This window comes from Solanum lycopersicum, chromosome 7 (assembly GCF_036512215.1).
Source record: "Solanum lycopersicum chromosome 7, SLM_r2.1".
Classification (NCBI taxonomy): domain Eukaryota; kingdom Viridiplantae; phylum Streptophyta; class Magnoliopsida; order Solanales; family Solanaceae; genus Solanum; species Solanum lycopersicum.
The window spans coordinates 5,812,390-5,824,166 of NC_090806.1; positions in this window are offsets into that span (position 1 = coordinate 5,812,390).

An 11,777-nucleotide genomic window follows, 5' to 3' on the forward strand; every position below is an offset into this window, starting at 1 on the left:
CGCAGGGTCTCGTTTCAAAACACTTAGAAAATCTGAGAATTTGGTACTGAAATCGACTCTCTGAACTTCGTAACGGAATGACAGGACGGACCGTCACAGACTCTTCAGAGAAATTGAGTCTCTGAAGTCTGTGACGGAGCAGCAGGACGGACCGTCGCAGGCGCGACGGATCGTCGCAGGCTGCGCAATCCCAGTCCGGGTCGGATTTCTTTATACGTTTTAAGGGACGTTTTTGACTATTCCTGCTTTAATTATAAAGTTAGAGGGTTAATGTTAATAAGTCTAATTACTTGGGGGTTAAAAGAGGTAACCTTAAGTTAATTAGTGGGTTATTATTTGTCATCTTTTATTCTTAATTATATACTAATTAGGGTAAAAGAAAGAGGGTTTGAATAAAGAAAATAGAAAGAACAAGAGAAAGAGAGAGAAAGTCGAACGAGAAAGAGGAGAAACGAAGAGAAACAAAGCTTGGGAAATTGCTTGCTTGATCACTAATCTTCGGTGGAGGTAGGTTATGGTTATTTTTATGCTATTCGTAGTAAACTCTTAATAGCGAATGATATGTATTGGTAGTATTGTAAACCCTTCTATATGCTTAATTGTATGCTTGCATGAATGTGATTATGTAATTGTGATATAATAAGCATGATGAAGCTATTGAATCCTGAATCTTGAAAAGAAACCCTAATCTACTTTGTTAATGATGATGCCTTGGTATAAAAGAAGGCTTGATGAACGAAAGTAGTGAGATTAGGGGATCGGGTGCCACGTTCCGGTACCAGGATAGTATATGAGGATCGGAGTGTCACGTTCCGACACCAGGATAGTATATGGATCGGGTGCCACGTTCCGGTACCAGGATAGTATATGAGGATCGAAGTGTCACGTTCCGACACCAGGATAGTATATGGATCGGGTGCCATGTTCCGGTACCAGGATAGAATATGAGGATCGGAGTGTCACGTTCCGACACCAGGATAGTATATGGATCGGGTGCCACGTTCCGGTACCAGGATAGAATATGGATCGGGTGTCACGTTCCGACACCAGGATAAAATGAGGATCGGAGTGTCACGTTCCGACACCAGGATAGTATACGAGGAGCGGAGGGTCACGTACCGACACGAGGGGAATAAAGATAATGAATCTTGAAAGATGATAATATATTCAAATCTAACGAACCTAATTCCCAAATGAGTATGATGAGGAGGCGTGAGTCCTCATTGATGTGCTTGGTGTTGTAACCAAGGGTTATGGTAACTGTAAATGCTGCATGCTAAGGATATTAGTTGATTTTATGATATTGCTTAATATATACTGTTTTCTATTTTGAGTTGGCCGATGATATCTACTCAGTACCCGTGTTTTGTACTGACCCCTACTTTTATGTTTTCTTCTTGTTTATTTGTGGAGTGCAGCAAACGTACCGTCATCTTCAACTCAACCGCAATTCTAGCAAGTCTTCGTCACATCGGATCTTCAGGGTGAGCTAATGTTTCTAGCTTGGACTGGATCTTCTTCCTCATGTCTTGATGCCTTGAAGTTCCGGCATGGACTAGCTTTTATTTGTTTTAGCTTCTTAGAATACTCTTAGTTTAGTCATTTGATTTTAGATGTTCTTGTGGTGATGACTTCCAGATTTTGGGGAATAATAGATGTTGGATTTTAGAAGTTATTGAATTGGTTTTTATTAATGAGTTAAGTCTTCCGCATTACTTTCTGTTGATATTATATTGAAATGTTAAGGTTTAGATGGGTTGGTTCGCTCACATAGGAGGGTAAGTGTGGGTGCCAGTCGCGGCCTGGTTTTGGGTCGTGACAAACTTGGTATCAAAGCATTAGGTTCGTTGGTCTCATCACACAAGAACGAGTCTAGTAGAGTCTTAAGGAACGGTAGGGGGACGCCTTTACTTTTCTTTGAGGGGCTATAAGACTTTAGGAAAATTCCATTCTTTCATTCTTTCTTCGTGCTATTACTTGGATCCAATTGGTATCTAGGTGATACAAATTGGTATCTGACCATCTTCACTCTATTTCGCAGATGGTTAGAACTAGAGCAACGACTGCGCCAACACCAACACCGGCAAGACAAGAAGCGTCCGAGCCAGCCACTGGGGCTGTAGCTCGAGGAAGAGTAGCGGCAAGAGGCCGTGGTAGAGGTCGTGGGAGGACGTCCTCTAGAGGAAGAGGACGAGCACCTAGCCCATCTGATACTAGGGCAGTGACTCCTCCACCGACTGAGGAAGTGGTAAGAGAGGGTGATGAAGGGGAGAATGAACAAGTGCAAAATGAGGAATTTCCACCCCAACCTACCCCAGAGATGATCAATCACGTTCTTGCTTATCTTAGCGGGTTATCTGATCAAGGTCAAACCCCTCCAGTGTTATCAGCACTAGCACCTCAGGGTCCGGAGGTACAACATGCAGCCACTATGGCTCCTCTTATGGATGCCTCATTGGACATAGGCACGTTTCCACGTCTGACTACCGGGCCTATAATGACAAATGATCAGCACGAACTTTTCAGTAAGTTCTTGAAATTGAAACCTCCAGTCTTCAAGGGTGCTGAATCTGAGGATGCTTACGATTTTCTGGTTGACTGTCATGTGCTACTACACAAGATGGGTATAGTAGAACGGTTTGGTGTTGAGTTCGTGAGTTATCAGTTTCAAGGGAACGTCAAAATGTGGTGGCGGTCACATGTTGAGTGTCAACCAACGGAGACACCAGCTATGACTTGGGCCTCATTCTCTAGCTTGTTTATGGAGAAGTATATCCCCCGGACTTTGAGGGATAGGAAAAGGGATGAGTTCTTAAGCCTAGAGCAAGGTAGGATGTCGGTCAATGCATATGAGGCTAAGTTTCGTGCACTATCCATATATGCCACCCAACTTTGTTTCAGTCCACAAGAGCGGATTCGTCGTTTTGTGAAGGGGTTGAGGTCAGAGTTGCGGATTTCGGCCTTACAGGTAGCGGCTACGGCAAAATCCTTCCAAGAAGTGGTAGACTTCGTGATAGAGGTGGAAGGAGTGAAGCCCGATGACTTCACCTCGACATCGACATCAAAAAGGTTTCGAAAGGGAGGTGAGTTTAATGGTTCTTACCCTAGAGGACAGGGTTCCGGAGGTTACTCAGTCCGACCGATTCAGTCTTCACTACAGACTGTAGTTGGGGGTCCACCTCAGACCGGTCAACACTTCCCTGAGAGACCTATGCATGAACCCAGAGAGTGCTATGGATGTGGGGAGATTGGACATATTAAGAGATATTGTCCAAAACAGAGTTACCGACCCCCAATAGCTAGAGGTAGAGGCGGTTATGGAAGAGGCCGTCATTCTGGAGGACGCGGGGGTCGAGGTAATGGTGGTCACCAAAACGGCCGGGGTGATGGGCAAACTGGAGTCACTACATCACAACATGGTAGTGGCAACGGACACACAAGTAATGGGGCCCATTGCTACGCTTTTCCTGGGAGATCTGAACCGGAGACATCAGATGCTGTCATCACAGGTAATCTTTTGATTTGTGATTGCATGGCTTCTGTATTGTTTGATCCTGGATCCACATTTTCTTATGTATCTTCCTCATTTGCTAATGGTCTAAATTTACATTGTGAATTACTTGACAAGCCTATTCGTGTTTCTACTCCGGTGGGTGAGTCTGTGGTAGTTGAAAAGGTATATAGGTCTTGTTTGGTGAACTTTGTGGGGAGCAACACTTATGTAGATTTGGTTATCTTAGAAATGGTTGATTTTGATGTAATTCTGGGTATGACTTGGCATTCTCCGCAATTTGCGATCTTGGATTGTAATGCTAAAACGGTGACGTTAGCCAAGCCTGGGACAGATCCGTTAGTGTGGGAGGGTGACTACACTTCCAATCCGGTGCGTATCATCTCCTTTCTTCGTGCTAAGAAAATGGTTAGTAAAGGGTGTTTAGCTTTCTTGGCACATCTCAAGGATGACACTACCCAAGTACCTTCGATTGAGTCGGTTTCGGTGGTTCGTGAGTTTTTGGATGTGTTCCCTACAGATCTTCCTGGTATGCCACCAGATAGGGATATTGACTTACGTATTGATCTTGAACCGGGTACTCGCCCCATCTCTATACCTTCTTATAGAATGGCTCCCACGGAGTTAAGAGAGTTAAAAGCCCAACTTCAAGAATTGTTGAGCAAAGGCTTCATTAGACCAAGTGTATCTCCTTGGGGTGCTCCGGTTTTGTTTGTGAAGAAGAAGGATGGGAGTTTCCGGATGTGCATAGACTACCGGCAGTTGAACAAGGTAACTATTAAGAACAAGTATCCTCTTCCTCGCATTGATGATTTGTTCGATCAATTACAAGGTGCTTGTGTCTTCTCTAAGATTGACTTGAGATCCGGTTATCATCAATTGAAAATACGGGCAACGGATGTGCCAAAGACTGCTTTTCGAACGAGGTATGGGCATTACGAATTTGTAGTGATGTCTTTTGGTCTTACGAATGCCCCTGCTGCGTTCATGAGCTTGATGAACGGGATTTTTAAGCCATACTTGGACCTCTTCATGATCGTATTTATTGATGATATACTGATATACTCTAAAAGTAAGAAGGAACATGAGGAGCATTTGAGAATGGTATTGGAAATATTGAGGGAGAAAAAGCTTTATGCCAAGTTCTCTAAGTGTGAGTTTTGGCTAGATGCAGTGTCCTTCTTGGGGCACGTGGTTTCTAAGGATGGAGTGATGGTGGATCCTTCTAAGATTGAGACAGTGAAGAATTGGGTAAGACCTACTAATGTGTCAGAAATAAGGAGCTTTGTTGGGTTAGCTAGCTACTACCGCCGATTTGTCAAGGGATTCTCTTCCATTGCTTCCCAATTGACGAACTTGACTAAGCAGAATGTTCCATTTGTATGGTCGGACGAGTGTGAAGAAAGCTTTCAGAAGCTCAAGACTTTGTTGACTACTGCACCCATCCTTACCTTGCCAGTGGAGGGTAAGAACTTCATTGTCTATTGTGATGCATCCTATTCGGGTTTGGGTGCGGTGCTAATGCAAGAGAAGAATGTGATTGCTTATGCTTCAAGACAATTAAAAGTGCATGAACGTAACTATCCAACTCATGATTTGGAATTGGCCGCAGTAGTGTTTGCATTAAAGCAATGGAGACACTATTTATATGGGGTTAAGTGTGAGGTCTATACGGATCATCGTAGCCTACAGTATGTCTTTACTCAGAAAGATTTGAACTTGAGACGAGGAGATGGATGGAACTACTGAAGGACTACGACATCACTATTTTGTATCATCCGGGGAAGGCGAATGTTGTAGCGGATGCTTTATGTAGAAAGGCGGGAAGCATGGGAAGTCTAGCTCACTTGCAAGCTTCTAGACGCCCATTGGCTAGAGAAGTTCAGATTCTGGCTAACGACCTTATGAGATTATAAGTAAATGAGAAGGGAGGATTTTTAGCTTGTGTGGAGGCATGATCTTCCTTCCTTGACAAGATTAAGGGAAAGCAGTTTAATGATGAAAAATTGATCCGGATCCGAGATAAAGTGTTGCAAGGAGAGGCTAAAGAAGCGACAATCGATGAGGAAGGTGTTTTGAGGATTAAGGGAAGGGTATGTTTACCCCGCGTCGATGATTTGATCAACACTATTCTGACAGAGGCTCATAGTTCAAGGTATTCGATACATCCGGGTGCAACCAAGATGTATCGTGACCTAAAGCAACACTTTTGGTGGAGTAGAATGAAACGTGATATTGTTGAGTTTATTGCCAAATGTCCAAACTGTCAGCAAGTAAAGTATGAACACCAGAGGCCCGGAGGAACACTTCAGAGAATGCCCATTCCTGAATGGAAGTGGGAAAGGATTGCAATGGATTTCGTGGTTGGTCTTCCAAAGACATTGGGAAAGTTTGATTCTATTTGGGTAATTGTTGATAGGTTAACAAAGTCTGCTCACTTCATTCCGGTCAAGGTGACTTACAATGCAGAGAAGTTAGCCAAACTTTACATCTCGGAAGTGGTGCGATTGCATGGGGTTCCACTCTCCATTATATCAGATAGAGGTACGCAGTTTACTCTTAAGTTTTGGAAAATATTGCATGCGGAATTGGGTACTAGGTTGGACCTTAGTACTGCGTTCCATCCTCAGACCGATGGTCAGTCTGAGCGAACGATTCAAGTGTTGGAGGATATGCTTCGTGCATGTGTGATAGAATTTGGTGGTCATTGGGATAGCTTCTTACCCTTAGCGGAGTTCTCCTACAACAATAGCTATCACTCAAGCATTGATATGGCCCCATTTGAGGCACTATATGGGAGAAGATGTAGGTCTCCCATTGGGTGGTTTGATGCATTTGAGGTTAGACCTTGGGGTACTGACCTTTTGAGGGATTCATTAGAGAAAGTGAAATCTATTCAAGAAAAGTTGTTAGCGGCGCAAAGTAGGCAAAAGGAATATGCAGATCGAAAGGTTAGAGACTTGGAGTTCATGGAGGGTGAACAAGTCTTGTTGAAGGTTTCGCCAATGAAAGGGGTGATGCGGTTTGGTAAGCGAGGTAAACTTAGCCCAAGGTATATTGGTCCATTTGAAGTACTTAAGCGAGTAGGGGAGGTTGCTTATGAGTTAGCCTTGCCTCCAGGGCTGTTCGGAGTGCATCCGGTATTCCATGTGTCGATGTTGAAAAGATACCATGGGGATGGAAACTACATTATCCGTTGGGATTCAGTTTTGCTTGATGAGAATTTGTCTTATGAGGAGGAACCCGTTGCCATTCTAGATAAAGAAATTCGCAAGTTGAGATCAAGGGAGATTGCATCCATCAAAGTTCAATGGAAGAATCGACCCGTTGAAGAAGCCACTTGGGAGAAGGAGGCAGATATGCGAGAAAGATACCCACATCTGTTTACAGATTCAGGTACTCCTTTTCGCCCTTGTTTTCCTTCTTGTGATCGTTCGGGGACAAACGATGGGTAAATTGGTATCTATTGTAACGACCTGTTTAGTCGTTTTGAGCAGCAGACTTCGATTCTGGAAAAACTGGCAAAGACAACGGGCCCCACGACGGACCGTCGTAGGCACGACGGACCGTCGCAGGGTCTCGTTTCAAAACACTTAGAAAATCTGAGAATTTGGTACTGAAATCGACTCTCTGAACTTCGTAACGGAATGGCAGGACGGACCGTCACAGACTCTTCAGAGAAATTGAGTCTCTGAAGTCTGTGACGGAGCAGCAGGACGGACCGTCGCAGGCGCGACGGGTCGTCGCAGGCTGCGCAATCCCAGTCCGGGTCGGATTTCTTTATACGTTTTAAGGGACGTTTTTGACTATTCCTGCTTTAATTATAAAGTTAGAGGGTTAATGTTAATAAGTCTAATTACTTGGGGGTTAAAAGAGGTAACCTTAAGTTAATTAGTGGGTTATTATTTGTCATCTTTTATTCTTAATTATATACTAATTAGGGTAAAAGAAAGAGGGTTTGAATAAAGAAAATAGAAAGAACAAGAGAAAGAGAGAGAAAGTCGAACGAGAAAGAGGAGAAACGAAGAGAAACAAAGCTTGGGAAATTGCTTGCTTGATCACTAATCTTCGGTGGAGGTAGGTTATGGTTATTTTTATGCTATTCGTAGTAAACTCTTAATAGCGAATGATATGTATTGGTAGTATTGTAAATCCTTCTATATGCTTAATTGTATGCTTGCATGAATGTGATTATGTAATTGTGATATAATAAGCATGATGAAGCTATTGAATCCTGAATCTTGAAAAGAAACCCTAATCTACTTTGTTAATGATGATGCCTTGGTATAAAAGAAGGCTTGATGAACGAAAGTAGTGAGATTAGGGGATCGGGTGCCACGTTCCGGTATCAGGATAGTATGTGAGGATCGGAGTGTCACGTTCCGACACCAGGATAGTATATGGATCGGGTGCCACGTTCCGGTACCAGGATAGTATATGAGGATCGGAGTGTCACGTTCCGACACCAGGATAGTATATGGATCGGGTGCCACGTTCCGGTACCAGGATAGAATATGAGGATCGGAGTGTCACGTTCCGACACCAGGATAGTATATGGATCGGGTGCCACGTTCCGGTACCAGGATAGAATATGGATCGGGTGTCACGTTCCGACACCAGGATAGAATGAGGATCGGAGTGTCACGTTCCGACACCAGGATAGTATATGAGGAGCGGAGGGTCACGTACCGACACGAGGGGAATAAAGATAATGAATCTTGAAAGATGATAATATATTCAAATCTAACGAACCTAATTCTCAAATGAGTATGATGAGGAGGCGTGAGTCCTCATTGATGTGCTTGGTGTTGTAACCAAGGGTTATGGTAACTGTAAATGCTGCATGCTAAGGATATTAGTTGATTTTATGATATTGCTTAATATATACTGTTTTCTATTTTGAGTTGGCCGATGATATCTACTCAGTTACCCGTGTTTTGTACTGACCCCTACTTTTATGTTTTCTTCTTGTTTATTTGTGGAGTGCAGCAAACGTACCGTCATCTTCAACTCAACCGCAATTCTAGCCAGTCTTCGTCACATCGGATCTTCAGGGTGAGCTAATGTTTCTAGCTTGGACTGGATCTTCTTCCTCATGTCTTGATGCCTTGAAGTTCCGGCATGGACTAGCTTTTATTTGTTTTAGCTTCTTAGAATACTCTTAGTTTAGTCATTTGATTTTAGATGTTCTTGTGGTGATGACTTCCAGATTTTGGGGAATAATAGATGTTGGATTTTAGAAGTTATTGAATTGGTTTTTATTAATGAGTTAAGTCTTCCGCATTACTTTCTGTTGATATTATATTGAAATGTTAAGGTTTAGATGGGTTGGTTCGCTCACATAGGAGGGTAAGTGTGGGTGCCAGTCGCGGCCCGGTTTTGGATCGTGACAATAGTATAAAACCGAACCGAAAAATCGAATGCACACCTCTATTTGTGTGTGAGGTTATGAGAGAGAGAAAAGAGACAAGCGAAATCAAGAGGGATAGAAGAGAGAAACGAACGAGATTGAGAGATAGAGTAAAATAGGTTGTATCTTTTTATACGATATGTATCGATCTCAATTGAAGTTAAGATGGACCTATACAAAAACACACAATCTCCTCTTTCATCTGAATTTCACTTGTCTCTCTCCTTCTCTCCCAAATATAGAGGAGAGAGACACACGAGAGCGAGAGGTAGGTTGTATCTCGATTTGCAACTACGATCACAAATATACATATACTCTTTCTCTCTCACACACATATATATATATAGAGAAATATTTGCTTTGAAGCTGAAACATAGATACATATTGAATCACCTCTAAAATAAATACGCACATCAATTTTTCTAATCCACATATATAATTTTTATTTTCTGATATATAATACAATTGGTTGTATAAATCTAAGAAAAAGAGAAAATTCAAACATTAAACAGCAAGCCAAGAACCATGAAATGAAAAAAATTGGTATGTTAGTGTCAATCCAAAAAGAAAATGACTCAACAACCAACGATCATCCAAAAAATATCAAAAATTAAAGGGATATTGCACAAGTATCCCCTCAACTTATGTTCGAAATTTTAGAGACATATTTATACTATACTAAGGTCCTATTACCCTCCTGAACTTATTTTATTAGTAATTTTCTACTCCTTTTCGGCCTACGTGGCACTATCTTGTGGGCTCAATGCTGGTTAACTTTTTTTTTCAAACTAGTGTCACGTAGGCCGCAAAGGACTAGAAAATACTTTAAAATAAGTTCAGGGAGGTAATATGACTTTAGAATAATATAAGCGTGTCTCTAAAATTTCGGATATAGATTGAGGAGGTACTTGTTCATTTTTTCTAAAATTAAAACTTATAAACCTAAATAAAATAATTAAGATAAAATTTCAATAGAATCTTATAGTATATACTATAAGAAACATAGAGGGAGAAAAAAATTCACACAAATAAATTGTATATATATATAGAGATAATAGATATGTTTGCTTAAATATATAGTTTTTGTAAGTGTCACATATTTAATTTCTTCTTTTATATCATTCAGATCGTGTATTGTATATGATATGATAGTTAACCTACTTTACTTGCTTAACATTTAATACCAAAAACCCTTATACAGCAGTCAATGAGTTAAATCTAGAACATGCAAGAAATTTTGGACAAATTTTCCTAATGGAAAATTATAATTACTTTAAATTCAGGTAGCATAAAATTATTTTTTTTTTAAAAAAAACACACATTTATATTAGAAAAAAACTTGGTTCTTTCCCATGTGATTTGAAATTTTAAAAATTTAAATAAGAAAAAAATGTCTACAATATTTTTGAATTTTGATCGAAATTGTTGTAACAGTATCGAATTTTGGAAATGACTTTTTATCATTTATACTATTTAATAATGTATTTTAAAGATATATAAATGGACATCATAAAAATTATATCATTATAAGTAGTAATGTATCCACCTGAGCACATATATATTTTTAAATTACACTATTACATAGTTCAAGGGTAAATAGTCCTTTATAAAATTTGGTAGGATAATAGCAATTTTCGCCAAATTTAAAATATTTTTGAGACCCTTTTCCCTTTAAATAGAGAGCTAAAATCTTAATTCATTTTATCATGACGATTAGTTAATCAAATAACCACTAGTTGCGATGGATGTCTAAGGATGCAACTAAAAATATGTTTTTAGGGATTATTAAGTTAAAGTCATTAATTAATTGGCACTAAAAATCATTTTTAATATACTCTCTCCATTCACTTATACTTGTTATATTCTGACTTGACATATTCATTAAAAAATAAGTAATGATATAGGTATTTTATCAAATTATCCTCAGTTAAATGATATCTTAGAAAATTACTCCCTCCGTTCACTTTTATTTGTCACACTTTGACTTGACACATCCATAAACAAAATAGTTATTGATATAGATATTTTACCAAACTATCCCTATTAAATGATGCCTAATCTTAAGTCTTGAAAAATGATTTGAAGAAAGAGTATTTAATACCAAGGATAAACATGAAAAAATATACTTACGTCAAAAGTGACAACTAAAAATGAACATCTATTCCAGAAAAGTGACAAGCAAAAGTGAATAGAGAGAGTATATGGAAAATATTATATCTATCCAATAGTAATTATTCACTATGGACTAGACACACCCTCGAAAAAACAATAAATAATAGGAATAACATTACTATTTTATCTTTTGATTTTACTAAACTTAATGCTTTAAAAAATGTGTTACTCCCTCCTTCCTAGTTGTCCACTATACTAACAATAATTGTCCAACAATACTTGTCAATTTTAGAAAATCAAGAGATAGATAATTTACCTCTTGTATGTATTTTACTTCTGCTATTAAAATACTTATTTATTATTCTCTTCGTCCGATATTGTTTGTCATGGTTTCTATTTTTAGAGTCAAACTATAAAGAATTTGACTAACATTTAAGAAGTATTTTTTCATCATATTAGTATGCAAAAAATTGCAATTTATAGTACTTTTCATATAGTTTTAGAATATCTAATTTTTTGTTTAAAATATCGAATTAATGTAATCTAATATATTTTTAAAAGTATTAAATTTAATAAAGTCAAAAGTTTTTTATAGTAATATCACTCTTATTATTCATTATTTTTTAAGGATGTATCATATCAATAATGAACAACTGTTGTTTGCGAGAGGGGATAAATGAGTATAGAAAGGGTGAAATATGCACAAATGTTTTTTTTTTTAAACTAGACAAATATAGTTGGACA